The following is an 18,651-nucleotide window of genomic DNA, read 5'->3' as shown; positions in this document are numbered from 1 at the left end:
AGCGTCTTGATTTGTAAAGAGGATCATTTAGCTGGATTAAGCCATTTCAGTCTGGTGATTAGTTTCTCAATAGATTTTTCAGAGAATTAACTATATCAAGATATATATTGACATTGTGATACAAATTTACACGGACCATGATGGAGTATTTTATCCATATACCGAAAATCAATATCCTGATAAACTGATGATATATGAGTTCAAAGTAATGTGATGAAAGATCATGTTTTAAATATGCCAGACTACGTTAGACTTCGCTCATCATGCTGCATGTTGCTTTGTTTTGTGTGAGGAAACTGCTCGTAAAATGCATTAAAACAAAACAAAATTAGATGTGTTGAATTCTAATGAATCAGAATGAATTACAATCATAACATTAGGATTGAATTCTAATCATATGATTGGTAAATGTTTGATTTATTTTTTTCAGCTCTACTCCAGATTATCGCCTTTTGAAAGATCAATATCATTTTCCGCTTTATTATTCATCTCCTGTCTGTCATCTGTCATTAGCTTTCAGAAAAGGTAACTCAAGGAGACGCAAAGTAGAAATCATGGTAAATAATTTAACATCTGAACACGGGGATCATGTAAGAGCCCAGACAGAGTAAGAGGGCAAAGAATATCCCTTCTGATGCCTGGTACTGTATATGAACTGTATATCAGCTCATTGCTGGTGGAACATAGAGGTCATTCATTCTCCTGAACGACCTCCATTCCTCCATTAGGTTAAACTGGAAATAGTGTCAGACACTGACAGGAGTCCATATACTGTATGAACGACGCCTCTTCTCTAATCTACACGATGACACACACATAGATTAGATTGATGTGATTGAAAGAAGGTGTGTGTGTGTGCGTGTGCATGGAGCAACAGTAGTCCTGGAGAGTGGTCGGTCGTTGTGGGGGTCTAACAGCCTTTGGTGACAGCCAGTGACATCATGTCCATCTCTGTGACATCACTTAATGTGATTGGGTAGGGTGTGGGGGTTACTGCACATGCTCAGTTACCGCCTCTTTGCTAGAAGAAGGTTTTGTTGTCCCGTCTCTACCAATGACATGTCACTACACACACACACACACACACACACACACACACACACACACGAACAATAAAATGTAATGGCAGTCCTCCTACACAATGACACTGCCAACACACAATGACAGTACGTGACAACACACAGGTACTCAAATGCAGCAGAGAAACCTATTATTGTTTTCATCAATAGAAATTTGTTTCTTATTGATCTGGAACAACATTATTTCCATATAAATCAGATCTTTTCCATCCCTGAGGGTTGCAGTTTATGAGACTATCAGCATTTTAGAAGAATGATAAAGATCTATAATGCAAACATTCAAAATCAGTTGATTAGCTGGTCTTCGCTTCTTTGTGTTGGTGCAACTATATGTCTGCCTGTCTTTTACAAAGTTTTTTTCTCTTCTTTGGTTTTACTGCATTGTTTTGAACAGATCGGGATCGGTGTGGAGCATATGAGTTCAAATGTGATCTGAGGCCGGTTTCACAAAGATAGACTTTGACGGTGACTTAGATATAACAAATAGTCAAACTTCAGATAGACTAAATCTAAATTCATCTGTTGCACAAAGCAATTGAGTCCTTCACTATCTTAAGCCGGTCTGTGGTTCAATTAATTCTGGTTAAATTGAACCAGAATTCAGATTCCACAATCCAGAATTCATTTAACCACTCAGCTGCGAGCCATGTTTTCCTGTTTCTGGGTTCTACTGGTCGGCGCAGGTGTTATTGAAATGACAAAGCGGTCTAGCTTAGTTTAGAGAGAACTGTAGTCATTGGTCTGCTACAAGGGCCCCATTGACTTTCTTGCCACTTCTATAGTGTTATAGTGTTAGTGCCTTCAAGGACATTTGAGGAAACCAACCATGCTTGGTAAACGTGAATTATCAGCCCTCCATGGCGCATGTTTGAGAAACTCTGCTGCAGAGCACTGATGTCCTATATAAGCAGGGAAGTCTATAATTAATATCAGCAAAGCTTGAAGGTGAGGTCATATTGATACATTTTTACTCTAATTATCACCAATGGCCACTTGGTTTTTCTGAATCTGCAGATTTAAGACACTAACAGGCTTTTTTTTCTAAAGGGAGCCAGTTTGTAAGATGATTTTCTACACCTATTCTGTATATACTGTACTTACCATGATTTAGTGTAACATGACACTGTCATAAATTATCATCACCTTAGTGACAGCCTGGTATTTCTTAAAGGTAAAATGATTTGTGGTAGTAATAAGCAGGGGTGCTTGAGTGATATCAGCCCTTATTCCCAGTGTCCAGTTCCACTCTTCGCGGAGTGCTCTGCTCAGTGTTTTGTGACTCTATCTTGACTGTCAGCACAGACACACAGAGTTTGATTCTCAGTCTTAGCCTTGTTTTGAGAGCGAGACATCATCACCCAGGGTTGTTTACAGCTTTGGAATATCTGTGGAGTTGCTGCAAATCGCCCATTAGACTGATAAAGAGCAACACTTGGCTACAGAACTGCCTCGCTGTGGAAAATACATGGTCTGTTTCATACATGTCCTGTACAGACTTGCATTGTACACATAGTATAAAAAATGACAGCAGTTGATGGTTTCTGAACATTTTCCGACATTCTGATACAACTTATTGACGTATCGCACACTGAGTAGCTACAATGCACTTGGCCAATGATGATAAAGTAGGTATATGAACAGTTGTTAATGTAGTGTATACTGAATTTTGTCCAGGCATTACACAAGGCCCAACTTTTCTTATTGCATTACCAATGTTACATCTTCAGATTCCCAGGGCTGTCGCAGCAGCTTTCTAACCAACATGGGCCTGTTCTTCACCTGTTCCTAATGTTTCTTCATTTTTACAGTGGAATTACATGGCCCTCATAGCAACACTTCAAAACACAGCAACCAAAACTAACTTGTGCTCATCACATAGAATGAATAAAGCCACCGCTCCTTCATCTTAAAATCATTTCACACAAATAAGGAATATTTTCTGCAGTGGGGTGCAGTATGTGTACAGCCTGGAGTTGTATCAAATTGTGTCTTGCACCGACTGAACTGGTTTGGATATTTTCAGTGAAACCTCCCACAGCTTTTCAGTGATTACTGGTCCTTTCTTCCCGGCCCCCCCTAAAAATGTTTTGAACATGTATCACTCATGTCTTCGTGTACTTGCCAAAAGCCAACTAATAGTAAACTGACAGATTCCAGAGCCATTAGCTGTGAAAGGTCACTGAACAGAGAGGAGATGAGTAATCTCAGTTTGTCTGTCTCTTTTTACTTACATTACATATAGTGTATTTCACACAACAGTGAACCTACCATTGTGTGAAATTAAAGAATAAAGGTTTCACAATTTGTAGTTTTGGCATCAATTTAAAATGTTTAATTGTTTGGATTGTCGTCTAAATTCAGTTGCTCCTTTTGATTCCTTCTCTGTTTTAGGTTTCATCTGAAAGAAGAAAGAAGAAAGTGTGCGAGTGGAGTGCACCTACACCTGCGTTCATGCATGTGTGTGTATATGTATCACCATGAAGCACCAGTCAATCTCCCGATGGCTGAGCCAGCTGGGGCTGCCACAGTACTGCACAGCATTGGAGCAGGAATATGATGGTGTAGAGGTAATACACGCACACGTAGATGCACTTGCAAATGTTTTCAGCTTCCTGTTTCTAAAACAACTCTTGATGCTGCAGCGGACTAAACGCACATACAAGATTACAGGAGCAAATACCAGAACCTCGGGATGAGCGAATTAAACAACAAATGTCATATGTCCTCCCCGGACTTAAAAGGTAGGAGGTAGGAGGTTTAAAAGATGATGATGATGATGGCTGTATTTTAAATGACTCTTCTCAGAAACAGTGATTTCTTTTTTCAACTGTTTGTCTTACAACTCCCGACTCACCAGCTAATGATTAATTAGTTATACCACACATTACTACCTGAACATGGCACTGTGACCCTGAAATTAAGCATGATTCAGAATTTGCGTGACCTGTGTCTCAAATATTTTTCCAAAAACTAGATATTTCCTGGATTCCTGGATTCACTTTTAATTTTCCAGAGAAATGTCTTTAGAGAAAACTGCAGCGTGACTAACACAGCAGATGTAAAAAACAAGAAACAGGCAGCCACCAGGTTGAGTACAATATGAATAAGTTACATTTTTTTTGTCATTTTGATCCTTTATCGTGTCTGTTTCAAAGTAAAATAAAATGTTTCTATTTTGGCAAAGCCAACTGGAAGAATGGTGATTATTAAGATTGTTTCCCACAGCAGCCTAATAAAGCAGCCCAATAAAACTTCATCACGGACCTATTAGACTGAATGGACAGTGATGTGGAGGCCGTTTTAACATCCAGCCATCAACCTACTTCATTCTGAAAGTAACGAGATTGATTAGCCAATAAGACATGAATTATTCCATTGCCTCCTGCTAATGTTTACCCAGAATGCATTGGTGAAATTAGTGAGGGCATAATGGGGAAAGCTCATGAAAAAGAAGGTGAAAGTGGCAAAGAGAGAGATACAGAGAAAACAAGGTGAGACAAAGACAAAAAAAAAAAAAGAAAAGTGTTGTTGTAGTCACATTCAACCTTAATGGAGCTCAGACTGAAGTTGCTGTATAAAATATTCTCTCAAAATTCCAGTTACATGACTTTCTACATACATCCAACCAGGAAATTACATTGTGCACTGAGTGGAAATCCTTCAGTTCTAAAGAAAAGGTATCTAATATATATGCACGAGGCTGATGACTGGAGCTAGCGGCACTTCTCTTACTCTTTATCATCTCTGTACAGAGTCATCGCAGCTATAGGGAGCATATGATCTGAGACTCATAGTACCCTTGACCATTCTCCATGCATATTGAGCTCAGCGCAGCGTTGCTAACCTTCCTCTGGATACTATAACAACAATACTCGGCTCAGTGCTTCTTAGCCATCCAGGCTTCCCGTTAACACAACACTCACTGTGGTAAAACCAACTCGGCCAACATCATGAACACTGCCAACAGCTACATGCACATAGTGTCCAAAGAGCATTTCCTCTTACTCTTTTTCATCATTTTCAATACAGTGGTGTATATTCCATTTGCAGATTCACCACAGAGGAGTCAGACTGTATTTGTAATGATGGGGTGTACAACCACAACAGTGAGTTGAGTCGCAAGTTCAGTTTAACATCAGAAATGCTGATTTTTAAAACTGCAGGTTTAAAAAAAAAAAAAAAAATTCCACATCACAGCTACATGGTGAGGCGTTTAATGTCCAGAGCTGTCCCTGCATCTGCGCTCTCTCTCTTCGTTCACTTGCACCTTAACCGTTGCAACAACATTCACGCGGGCAAAAGCAACATTCACAACTGCTGTGTCAACTGTCCACAGCAGTGGTATGAGAGTTCATATTGTTGTTCAGCTCTGCATGATCCGGATAAAGAAAACATGTCAACTTGCTGTAGGACACAAGAGGGAGATGGGAACGATAGAGGGAGGGGGAGATAGATGAAGAGATAGATTAGGCTTGTGATATGCCAGCCATCTCTCTCGCTCTCTCACACACACACACACACACTCAAGGGGTATGTGTTACTCATGTTAACATCAGTAGAACTAATGTAGTGTCTTTAACCTGTTATTACTGAGCTGCCGAGGCGTGTGTGTGTGTGTGTGTGTTGTTGTGTTGTTGTGTTGTTGTGTTGTATGCCTGCTTATGTATCTGTATATCTGCTTGGTTGTGGTTTTCAGATTTGTTTGCTTTACGTGTTCATATCTTTCTATGGTTGTGAGAACAAATTTTGGTTTGAAACCATCGTTGTGAGGACACTTTGGCTGGTCCTCACAACAAAGGACTTTTTGAGGGTAAAGACTTGGTTTTATGGTGCAGATTAGAGTTAGGTTTAGGTTACGGTTAGGCATTTATTTACGATGGTTAAGATTAGGCTCAGGGGCGAGGGAACGCATTACGGGAATGAGTGTCCTCACAACTATAGAAGGACACATGTGTGCACATGTATGTGAGTGGGTGATGTTGGGTGTGTATGTGTGCATGTGTGCAGCTGGCTACTTTGTTATGCAGGTATGTGTGTGTGTGTTTGTGTGGTTGTGGATGAGTGTATAACTTCTCACTCGCTGTATGTGACTAAGAGTGACTGTAATTTGATTGTGCACTGTTTCTGCTTGAGTTTGTGTGTGTGTGTGTGTGTGTGTGTGTGTGTGTGTGTCCATGGATTTGCCGACTGTATTTTCGTGCCGTCTAAATAGAGCAGTGTTTGTGAACTAGTAGAATGGTCGTATTGTTTAGAAACCAAAACAACAAGGCCTTGGTGTTTGAGCTGGGAGTGTCCTGTGATGACAGTGTGAGCCATTTACATGTGTGTGTGTTTTTGTGTAGCTCCATTTCTGTGAGGTAAAGTTGAGTTCTTGTTCAAAGACTTCATGCCTGTCCTTCACTGGTCTGTTTCTTACGTTAATACCATAGTGAGGGTTGAAGCGAGGCAGGGTGTGTTTGTTCGTGTGTTTAAGACAATGCTGTAATGACAGGAGCAGGATGAGGGGTGGAGACGGCACACTTCTGGAAGATAGGAGGTCACCGGTGGTCTCAGCATTTTTCTTTTGCTTTGCTGGAGCCACCAAGTTGTCTAGACAGCCTGTGTTGCCTAACTTCCACCAAGCACAGCAGCACCTTCACTGTTTGACAATCTAACTCAACGTGTGGACTCAGTTGTTAGTACTGAAGTTCTGAATGTTATTCTCTAGTTTCTGGAGAGAATAAATAAAGAATTCATTACAGTTTCTTATTAACTGCAGAGTAAGGGTCGGATTATGCTCAAACAGAACTAGGCTGAACGATGTGTTGTTAGACAACATTGGAAATCATTGTCTATAGTTGTTGTCAGGAGTTGGCCATCATGAGGAGCAGTAAATGTGACAGTTTAGATATGGGGATAAGATTTTAAGTCAGCCATCATAGTGTTGCATTCAGTTGTGCACGTCCAAAGTTGTGTCACAGTCTGACGTGGGCGTGGGAGTCTAATAATCATTTTCAGAAATTTACAGAAATGGATGGATACCCCCCTTGGCTGGAGATGTCTTGGTCTCTGACTGTCTGTCGTTGTCCGATACCAATTTCAAACCAAAGTATATTGACCCTGGAAATATTCTCGTTGTCTCTGTTTTTAACGTGTCATCTGAGTAAGATCCCCGTCTGACGCTGGTCAAAGTCAAGGTTGAGACTCTGTTCAGCTTGGTGTCAAAGTTCACTCTGTAACCTGGGTCATAGGGTCAGATCTAATTTTTCTCGCATGACTATAACATATAAGGCAATCCATGTTTGGTAATGGTTTCTAACCATGAGATGCTGCAGCTTTAAAAGCAGCAACATTTTCTTATGCAATTAAGTCAGTGAAATTTGCTTTGCGTTTAAAGCTACATTAAGCAATTTTTAACTGCACATAGACAGGATCACAATGATATGACCAGGTTTTCATTCTCACCACCTGTTGGGTGCAAGTCTAATACATTTCAGCCCAGGTTCTATTCACCAACTACTGAGTAAAATATCTCTTGGCTTTGCCAAATAGTTGACCGTTTGTTGCACCTTTTAGCTCTACGGACATGTAGAGGTTTTGAGAACCTGTGTGCCTGGTGTAGCTTGTGGTTTACAGTGGTTTTGTGTTAATATTTAAGTTTACAAGACATTATCTAGAGCAGTATTACTTCAGTAGAGTGGCAACAGTTAGTCAATTAATCAATTAGTTGATTGAAAGGCAGTGAATTGGCATGATAATCACAGTCATTTTAGTCATACAAAAATTGAATGCAATAACATTCGCTGCTTCCAGCTTCTCCCATGTGTGTATTTGATGCTTTTCTTTGTTCTACATGAAAATAAACCACATATCTCGATGTCACCTTAGGCTGTGGGAAATCTTAACAGGCATTTTTTACTATTTATTTGAACTTTTTATTAACAAGACAATTAATTGATAAAATGACCGGTAGATTAAATTGACTATGAAAAATAACCGTCAGTCGCAGCCCTACTGTTATATCACAAGTCTGATACCCTGCTTCCCATGCAAATCACCCATCATCCCATTAACCACACCCAGAAGTTATATAACCCCACCCACCTGTCTGCAAAGCACTTTCCCTCCAAACCAGGAGAACAGACAGAACCGAGAACCAATTCCTATGTTTGACCTGGTTTTGAATGTTCATTTGTATTATGTTTCATTAGAGTCCTATGTTTGACACCTGAAAGTGAAGAGATAGTAGATGCATGAATAAAGTAAGTGTGATGTCAGCTCAATTTATTTTAGTTCATTATTATTTGTGCTGACATTTTAAATTGATATAATTGTTCTTATTTTGCCGTTATGTATTTTAATCTCATGTACAGAAAAATCATCCATCTATCCGTCCATCCATTCATCCTTTCACCTACACTTCAGATTAACTTTGTTTGTATTCTTCTGTTTTCCAGGACCTGCTCCACCTCTCAGAGTATGACCTCTTGGAGCTTGGAGTGCACAATCACCTCCACCGCCTGCACCTCCTCACTTCTCTACGCCTCCTCCAGGAGCGAGAGAGGAGGAGAGGTACTCCGACACGTCCACGCACACACACACAGACTCATGGTTGACCAAACATTATCTTTCCTTATCTGTCCCATCAGGTTGTTGATTCTGGCTCCGTGTTGGAGTCTCTGAGTTTCCACCTCTCTGTCTCTCTGCCTGTGTAGCCAGAGAGTAGACAGAAACACTGAGACAGATAGCATTAGTGTCATGTAAAGACATGCTTATGCCTGGGGGGTCTGCTGCTGGTGGTGGTGGTGGTGGGGGTTGTCTGCTGGTGGACAATACTGTGTCACACATACACAAATACACACACACACACACACACACACACACACACAAACACACACACACACACACATAATTGTGAACACGTCCAAAGCTGTCAGTAGGTTAGGAGAGGAGTGCTGAGGCCTGCAGTCCTGCTGAGTTTAATCACATCTACAAGTGTGTGTGCATGGGTGTGTGTGTCAGTGTGTGTGTGTGTGCGTGACAGGTTGCTTTGTTTGCTCAGTTTCCCATGCATTATACTGTGAAATCTAACTGTTGTCTTGGTGACAGAGCTGCGCATGAGTCCAGTTTATGCCAAGTGAAGAAATTATGAGTTCTCTGAAGCTAATGTGAAATACAGGAACACCTGTGCAACCATTTCTACACACCGAAGGCAGAAATATTGTAGACACAAAATGAAATGAAATAGAGTGCATGGGAAAAAATAGCCAGTTTACATCCAAAACAATGCATCACATTTTGCTTCAACAACTTCACTGTGCACAAGTTGTCTTGGCTTTCAGAAGCCAGACTTTCTAAACTTGTTAGAGGAAGCAGTAACTATATAAACATACAGTCTCCTCCTCTCTCATAGTTAACACGGCAGTTTTCTATCCCATCTGGAACGGAGCGTCTTTAAAAACAAAAACAGACCTCGAGTTGAGTAAAAAATCACTCTCAGGGCCATGTGTGACGGATGTTAAGTTTTGTGCAAATTCATTTTTATTGCAAGTCATTTCCTCTATAGAAATGTTAAGAGGTGATAAAAATGTTGAAAGTCTCAGGACTCTTTCAAATGTGAATGAAAGAGTTTAAAAATGGTCAAAAATGGTTCATATAAACATGCACAGATGGAAAGCCTGTAGAATCTCCAGCCTTAATTTCTCTAATGGTAAAAATGACATTTCTTTGCAAAGCAATTATTCGTAATTAATGTCCTGCATTGTCTGTGATCTAGAAAAGATCAGGATTAATATTAAGAACGTTTCCAACTTTCAGTCAAACAAATCGCATTTTACATAAAATGGCCAATATAAAGTTATGATAAGAAATAATGTCTGTCTTTGAAAAATATATATATGAAGACAATCAACTTAGAGGGGAGATTTTGTGGCCGCATTGTATTACACTCTTAGAAACATTTATATATGCGCTGACATTTCGTCTACCAAGGAGTTTGTGACCCCGGAGTCCACGTTCAGCTCGTCTCTGTAGTAACGTCTCAATCTCCTTGTGTGGATGCCAGCATCCAGCAGTCTGTTTGTGTTGTCTGTGGATTTAATAAACTAAAGGTGAAAAGACATAATAAGGAGAAAAAGAACACTTTGCACATCTATTTGGTGAGGTAGGTGCATAGGAACTACGAAACTTGCACACTGTCTAACTTGCAATAATTTATTTACAACGTTTCGGTGCTAGACCTCCATCAGGCAAATGGCTTCTAACAATAAGGAGCCATCTTAAGTGGGAGTGGCTGTAAGCAGGCAACCAATCACATCACCCCACATGCAATACAAGGTGGAAGAAAGGGTAGAGACTTCACATCAGTGTGCACATTTCACATTTAATAGGTAGATTATTATAAAATGAATGTTTTAGGTGCATAAACTACATACAATGATCCATTCCCAAGTGTTACAGGTTACATATATATATATATAGTAACCTCTAGGGATTAATACAAAAAAATATATAATAAAAATAAAAATCAAAACCTGTATTTTAAGATACATTTGTACAGTTGTACAGTAGTGAAACCTTTGGCCTGCAGGTTGTGCCATTCACCATCTGCCAAACATGAATGTTATATCAGATTTTACACCAGTCAGTCTTATGGTTGTCAAGATTTTTACTGCTGGACCAAAGTGTCGGACCAAAAGTCTGATGGAACGTAGCTATAGTAATAAATTAACCTATAGTGACTCAAGCCTGATCAGCAGAAAAACAGGGGAAAAAAATATCACAGTGCCGCCAACACCGTTTGATTGACAGGTGACAAGGTAGCATCGAGTGCCAAACATGTACACTTGAGCAGCAGATGAGGACTTCACAGATTACTCCTTTTAAAAACATACATTTGCACATTCCTGAGATCACTGTGTGACCGCTGGTGGGGCCCCGACCTGCAGGTCCAGGACCGTTGCTGAAGTGAAACAGCCTCTAGTTGAAATCACTCAGTCACCAACTACTGTGGTATTATCTGTCTGCCTGGCAGCCTGCCACCCCTATCATTACCACAAAGGCCAGATTTGTTCAGCTAATGGTATCCTTCACACACGCGCACACACACACACACGTACACGCGCGGCATCCTCCAAAAATGCCAGCTCAACATCTGACCCAGATAAGAGCATTCCTGTGAGATCACCTTCAGCATAAAAAACATGCATACTCACACACTGCATCCAGGCACATATTAATTTCATCATATTACTGTTTGTTGGCTACAGCATATGATTACGTGTCTAGAATAGGAATCTGTGTGTGTGTGTGTGTGTGTGTGTGTGTTTGTGTGTGTTTGTGTGTGTGCATGCGCCAGGTACTTTCCTTCTTGGCAGGAATTAAAATGCAGCAGAGAAGTAGAGATGCTCCAATTAGAACAATTAGAGGGTGAAATAGGAGGCATCACTTAAACCCACATGTGCATGCTCATATTTCACATATTTGAGGCATTTTAGTCTGAGGTTCTGTTAGTTACAGTTGTTGCATAGTGCTGAGGCTATTCTGTGGATACTTATGTTTAAAAGATCAACCATAACCTTTTCTTTTTTGTAATTTTAAGGTGGAAAAAAGGGCAAACATGTCAAGTTACTGCTAATGATGCTAAAATAAAAGTGAGAAATTTAGATTTTGTTGCTCTGTTGTCACAGTTTACACTGAAGCACACATAGGCACAGATTAAATCAACAATAGTTTCATATCCCTTAAGTATCTTAACGGGTGATTCTCACCAACACTGTCATTTACAGCTGCTAGATTCATTAGATCAGTGTATTCATCTGAAGGCAGTAGGGCTAATGTGTCCTTTCCACTTGCAACCTCTAATTTGGATCATGTGATGTGATGTGTGTGTGTGTGTGTGTGTGTGTGTGTGTGAGAGAGATACACACTCACACACACATGTTGCGTGGATGGTTTTATTCAATCAAGCATCTGGATGTGGAAAAAAAAAAGAAAAAAAGTTGATTATTGTCTGTGCCTTTCTGCACACCGAAGAGTTCAGAGTATATAAAAGGCGTGGATTGCACACGGTAGTTAACACAGCTCCATTCTCCAGTCACCTTCATTGAACTCCCTCAGGACTGCCTGCTTGCTTTTCCTCCTCCTCCCTCCCAATATATTTCCTGAAATCAACGTGTTGCTCATGTAAAGATGACTATTATAAGTATGCAATCAAAGTTTAGGAAGGAAAGACATTACTATGCACATGGAAAGACAATTTGCCAAATCTGCCTGTCCCGATGCAGCCCTGTTAAACACGTGCATAAAATAACCTACAGTCGACTATCAAAGTGAAAGAAAGGGTGTATGAGCATGTTTCACACAAAAAATATCTTTTAAAAAACTTTAAAAAAGCACCATGACTCTTATGAAGCTGCATGTGTATTTGTATTGATTCATAGAAATAGTTCATTTTTAACTGCGTACCTCCTCATGCATTCAGAAAGCAACATCTTCACATAAAATACCTCATAAACATCCGTTCATGCATTCAATCATTCTTACACTAAGGTTAGCGCTCTGAACTATACCAGCTGTCTCGTCCCTTCCTCAATTTCATGAGCTAAGGAAGTTGATAATGCGAATACCAGAACACACAGAGACAACACACTGCTCTGCCATGCTAAACATGGATTCACACACGTTCTACATTGTGTGTGTGTGTAGATGTGTGTGTGTGTGTGTGTGTGTGTGTGTGTCTGTGTGTGTGTGTCTGTGTGTCTGTGTGTCTGTGTGTCTGTGTGTCTGTGTGTCTGTGTGAGAGAGATAGCCAGAGAAAGAGAGCAGGTGTTCATGCAGACAGTTTGTTTGCTTGTTTGTGTCCCTGTTGGACAGTGATGTTGCCATGGTGGCAAGATACTTAACAGTGGTCAGTTGGGAGTTTGTTGGTTTGTGGACCAAAGATAAAAGGTTCTCTTTCATAATTACAGACATTCATAGCCATCAACTCACTTGAGCTATCACTGGGCTGTCGGTGGTGTTTATCACAGTAGAAGTTGTTGAAGGAGGCTAGAGGATCATGCGCTCATCTACCGCCTCAACACAATTCAAGCCAGTTCAGATTTCAGTTTGAACCTGCTGGTCTTTTGTTCTTTTCCTCCACGCCGGCAAATGTTGTTGTTTTCGGGTTGTCTGTCTGTCTGTCCAGTTCTCGTGGACATGATATCTCAGTAACGTTTTGAACTGGAACTTGAACTTCTTTAAATTTGGCACAAACATTGACTAGGACTCAAGGATGAACTGATTTGATTTTGGAGGTCAAAGGTCACGGGCATGATGACCTCACAAAACACAGTTTTGGCCTTGTGAATGTGATATCTCAGTAATGCCTTGAAGGAACTTGTATGTTCACCTGTACTCGAGGACAAACTGATAAGAATTTGGTCGTCAAAGGTCAAAGGTCAAGGTCATGGAGACTTCAGAAAACACCTTTTGACCATTACTTTCAAATCTGAAAATTTCACACAAATCGTTAATATTTTATATGACTCTGCATTTGTGATAAATAGCTGTTAAGCGAACTAAATTAAAACAAAAAAATTACACACAAAAATCTAATTACATCAAATAAAATCACTTACTATGTCAACTGATCAATTAAAAAACTGAGCTGCAGCAGCTTTGTGCAGCTGGATTGATCAGGATGACAATGACAATATCCATCAAATCATAGAATATCATTCTTCATTCAGTGAGTGTTGTGCAGAGGTTTACTGGTGTATGACCTTTACATAATAGATAATTTATGTCACATCCTCCCAAGGAGTACAGGCTGAACCAGGATAATCTCTCATGTGAAGGAGATAGACTCATCAACATGACCTAGAGTTAATACTATAAACATCTTCCTGTTTCTGTCTAACACCAACTATGCCGTCAACATTCTGCTGTTATCTCTTGTGTGTCAAAACGGGGAAGATCAAGCTCCTGGAATTAGACTGATTCAAGATAGGAACATCCAAAAAACATAAACACTGCAAGAAAAAGTACATTGGAGTAGGTTTGGACATTGTGGAGGCTATTTTCTTTTTTTTTACAAAATCTAGCTACAAAACTGGGCTCAAAGGGTCTGACTTGTTATGATATGTATTCTTCGCTGGTTTTTAATTTTGTCAGCACAGGAAACATATCAAGCCAATTGTGTTGTTGTGTAGTAGTATAAGTATAACCTGTGGAAAAACTGTTTTAAAACTTATTATGGGGCAAAGTCACCAAACCTTTGGAGTGGTCCTTCACCAGGTGATTCTATTCATGCAGTTTTTATTCCACTGAAAGTGCCGTTCTGACTCTCTCCTCATTCGTTCAGATAGGAGCCTGGTCTTGTTAGCCTGAAATAACTCCTGGGGGCTTTGCCAAGATGGCAAGATGGTGAGACTTGCCTATAAGGAGTTTTGGTAATACTGAGTTATGTAGTATTTAATGTTCCAAAAAAAATAATCCTTAGAACTAAATGACAAAATAGATTATCAGTCATTGCCTTCCAAGATGTCTGCTCTGATCTGGGGCTGGTTTCACAAAGATATTTCAGACTGGTCTGTAGTGTCGGTCCAGTCTTAACTTTGCTCATACATTAGTCTGATGCAAGTAAGACCATTTCACTAATATATGTAATAAGACTGACTCATTTCAAGCCAAAAACATTAGACAACTTCCCCCCAGGCTAACTCAGGTCTAAGACCAATGTTACCATGGTAACATGGTAATCAGTGTCACCTGTGCTGACCAGTAGCACCCAACAACAAAAAACAGGACAACATGGCTCATATATGTGGTTTGCTAACATTGTTATGGAGAGAGCAATGAGAAGTGAAAGAGTGCAGTGAAATCAAAAGTTTCTTTTTATTGTTTCGCTCTTCAAGTAAAACGTCTGTCTGTCTTTGTGAAACTGGCCCCTGATCTGGAATGCAGAACATAGTTTGTCATCTCGCCTGGCACAGTACAAATGATTAAAATAAAAACTATTCTTTTCTGATCTACCACCACTAAAGTTTGCTTAGGTGTAGTTAACCATAATGGTCATAGGTAAAAGAAAAACCATCATTTATTGTTGGTTGGAAACTGCAATTCTTCTGTGAGCCTCTAGAGGCCTTGTCATATGTTGTTTCTGCCATTTGAACAATGACCAATGTTTCCCTTTTCTGGTCAGGACAGCCTCGTAAATCTCATCATAAATGGGAGCATTTATATATAATGTCGTTCAAGTCATTTATAGAGGCATTAAGGAAATGAAAACCACCCCAGATTATATAACACTTCTTGACAGGCCGCTGCATGTTTCAACCTTTACAGACACATATGACGTAGAAGCTGCCAGGAATCATGAGTGATGCTCCTGTCAAATTCTCTAGTGTTGTGAGGTTGAGTAAGTGCTGTGGCTCAACAGATGTCGATGTTTTCACAGACACAATTATCGCAGTGATTTTATTCTACCTGAAAAAGCAGATTTTGACCAACACTGCCTTTTTTTTTTTTTTGTAAGACCCTGAGGCTGCAACCAGAGGAATGAGGAGTGTCTTAAACATTGAACTGTTTACACTGCACACTTTTCTGATCAGAAACACACGCATGGAAACACAAGCATGCGTGTATATAGATCTAAAAGGGATTAAGGGAGTGGAGGAGAACGGAGGGGAGGGAGTGGGAGATGATGAGTGGATGGAATGAGGGGGAGAGAAAATGGAGAGAGGAGGAGGAGAGGATGAAACTAGGAAAGCGTTCCTTGCACAGATTATATCGTTTTACTGAGGAGTTACAGGAATACCAGAAAACTACGTGGAGAAGAACCAAATAAAAGGAAAAAACCCTCAAATTGTCCTTAATAACAAGTTTAATAAACCAATGAGTCTCAAATCCAATTATGCGCAGGTTGCAGCTCCAGTAGGTGGGAAAGCCAAACCCATCTATTTAATGGTTTCGGAAACACTGGTGCCCCGAGGCGGATTGGTGGTCAGTGTTTGGAAATGAGTGACTCAGCGAGGCGTTGTGCCAACATGCTATGCTGCCTGAGTGCCAATGGGCCAAAGCAGGGCTTGGCTCGAAGACTCACATTAACAGGAAGTACAGGAAATGGGTGTAATGGTATGGCGTTCTGCAAAAAGCATTTTAAAAATGCAGTGAATGAAAAATATTTTGGGTCGCAGACTTCTCTGAAAATGGAAGATAAAGCCTTGATCTTGTGCGCTTCCTGTGCAGTACAATTAATTCTGTATACATGATCAAATTTCTAAAAATACTTCCCAGAGGAGGAAATGTCACTGTGCTTCTTATCAAACCGTTCTTCTCCATATTTTATTTTTGTCTATCAGGACACCCCATCGAGTATTATCACTTGTATAACTCATGGTTATAACATAATTCCAACAAAAGAAAAATGCATATGAACTTAGTTATTAGGCATTGGGCACATTACAATCAACAGTTGGTGGCACTAATTCTCTAGTAGAGTTTCAGAAGAGAAGGACACAACAAGATGATATCATTTTTAAGAGCACCAGTCAAACCTCAAGTAATAGAAAATCATGTGGCAAATTTGATGGAAATGTGCCATTTTTTTTTCATATGGTAAATTGAGGAATGTTTTTGCAACTTTTATGACTTTTTTATGTCTGGTGTTTGTTTTTTTTATTTATTTTTTTTATTTTATTTTGAAGAACACACATACTACGTCACATCCATACAACACTACATCTGCAGTGCTGCTTGAAACACATGAGCATGTGCCTCCGCGCTTGCTATCAGGAAAGGTTTTCTCTTTCGCAAACAACTTGTTAAAATCTTTCATCACAAGGACACTTATTAGGCAAGGATGATCGTTTCACCCTTCTCCCAAAACTGTGCCCCCCCCCCCCTCCAACCTTAGTTTTTCTGGAAGGGCTCAGGTGAGTCAGGAGATGATTACAGATTACTCTCCTGACTCACTGTACAGCTTCCTGGAACCTGGAAGTACCACCTTCACACACACACAAATAATTTTCACATGCCTGTGTGAAATACTGCTGAGATTCTGGAAAAAAAAATGAAACTAAGCGTCAACTGAATATTTTTACCTCCAAACTGAAACCAACGGAGGAGTTTCTAAACTTGACTTTGACATTGAAGATGTGCTCTCTGCTCACAGTGTTGGTTTATTGTGAATAGGCCAAAAACATCTTTATTTAATGATTGGATCAGCATTACATAATGCCTCAGGGTCTGTATGTTACATGGATTTACATGGAATTGACAGCTTGTTTAGTGATTTTTTTTTTTAAGTATGACTCCTTATGTGAAGCCATATCTATTTGGCACCCCTCATGACAGTTGCTCAAGGAACTACTGAGCAACTAAAGAGTGATTTTTCCTTCTTAGACCATTTTAATTCTTTAAGTTTAACTTATGACAAGAGAGGTACCCCATATTTCATAGGTAAAGCTATGATAAAAGATTTTTAAAAAACACATGATTTGTGTGGCAGAATTTTGTTTTTTAATATTTCCTATCCCATCTTGCAAATTCCCCGAGGTAAACCTCATGACCACTGGTGGAAGTCCCGACCACGAGGATGGGACCCACTGGCGTTAAACAATGACATCAGATGAAAATGATCAGTTTAAACACCCTACTTCATAGGTTTGTTTATCATGCTTGTAGCTGATTTTTTTTTTTGGTCTTTCTTTTTGAAACTATTAATGTGCTCCCTGCTGAAAACTGCTCTGAGGTCGGCTGTGTTCACTTACTTTTTAGGTGGAAGAATCATAAGTTGATTAAAAGAAACCAAAACAAAATCTTCCTTTACCAGCATGAGGATGTTTTTGGCCCTCATGCACTTCAGTCAACTTCTCAATCTTAACAAATTTAGTGTGAATAGCTTAAGATCAAAAGACTTCTGTGTGGCAGCATCTCTGTGTGTGTGTGTGTGTGTGTGTGTGTGTGTGTGTGTGTGTGTGTGTGTGCATCCATCCAATGCGGGCCATCTGATCATCTCAGCTTTCACAGCAGCAGGATGGGCTTGTTGTATTGTCTGAAAGGAAACACACACACACACAGAAACACGCACACACATGCACGTGTCTGGGTGTTATCAACTCTAGACAATACAGAGGAACAGGGGGACAAAGACAGGAGAGAGTGTTGTCCTGAGGGCCAGCCAACACACACACACACACACACATTCAACATGACCTCATTACCTGATGTAATGACACAAGCAGAGCTCCTCTACTTCTACTACTACTCCTCTTCATCGGCTTCACCAGATGAAATTTGATAATTTTTGCCAGCATTCCTTCCATATTTAAAAGCTCCATGGAGTTTAAACTGAGCTGATTTGTGTTTCAGCCAACACGGAGTTAAGTAGTTAAACTTCATGAGTGCCCCTCAAGTTGCTAAAACATGTCACAATGATGCCGAGATCACACTTTTTTCATCTCCTCTCTGCAAATAGCAACATTAGGTCACATCTAAATCTTCGCTAAGTACCGGACCAGTTGGTGGTGTTGGTGTAAGGGGTCCCAAACAAAAGGACTTGGAGCATGAAATATGACGCTGTGCAGGGAACACAGAGGTGGGGGGTGGG

The sequence above is a fragment of the Seriola lalandi genome, unplaced genomic scaffold (genome assembly GCF_002814215.2).
Source record: "Seriola lalandi dorsalis isolate HSWRI2012SDOR001 ecotype SW California unplaced genomic scaffold, Sedor1 jcf7180002054885, whole genome shotgun sequence".
Lineage (NCBI taxonomy): Eukaryota > Metazoa > Chordata > Actinopteri > Carangiformes > Carangidae > Seriola > Seriola lalandi.
Note: the sequence above shows the minus strand (reverse complement) of the source record.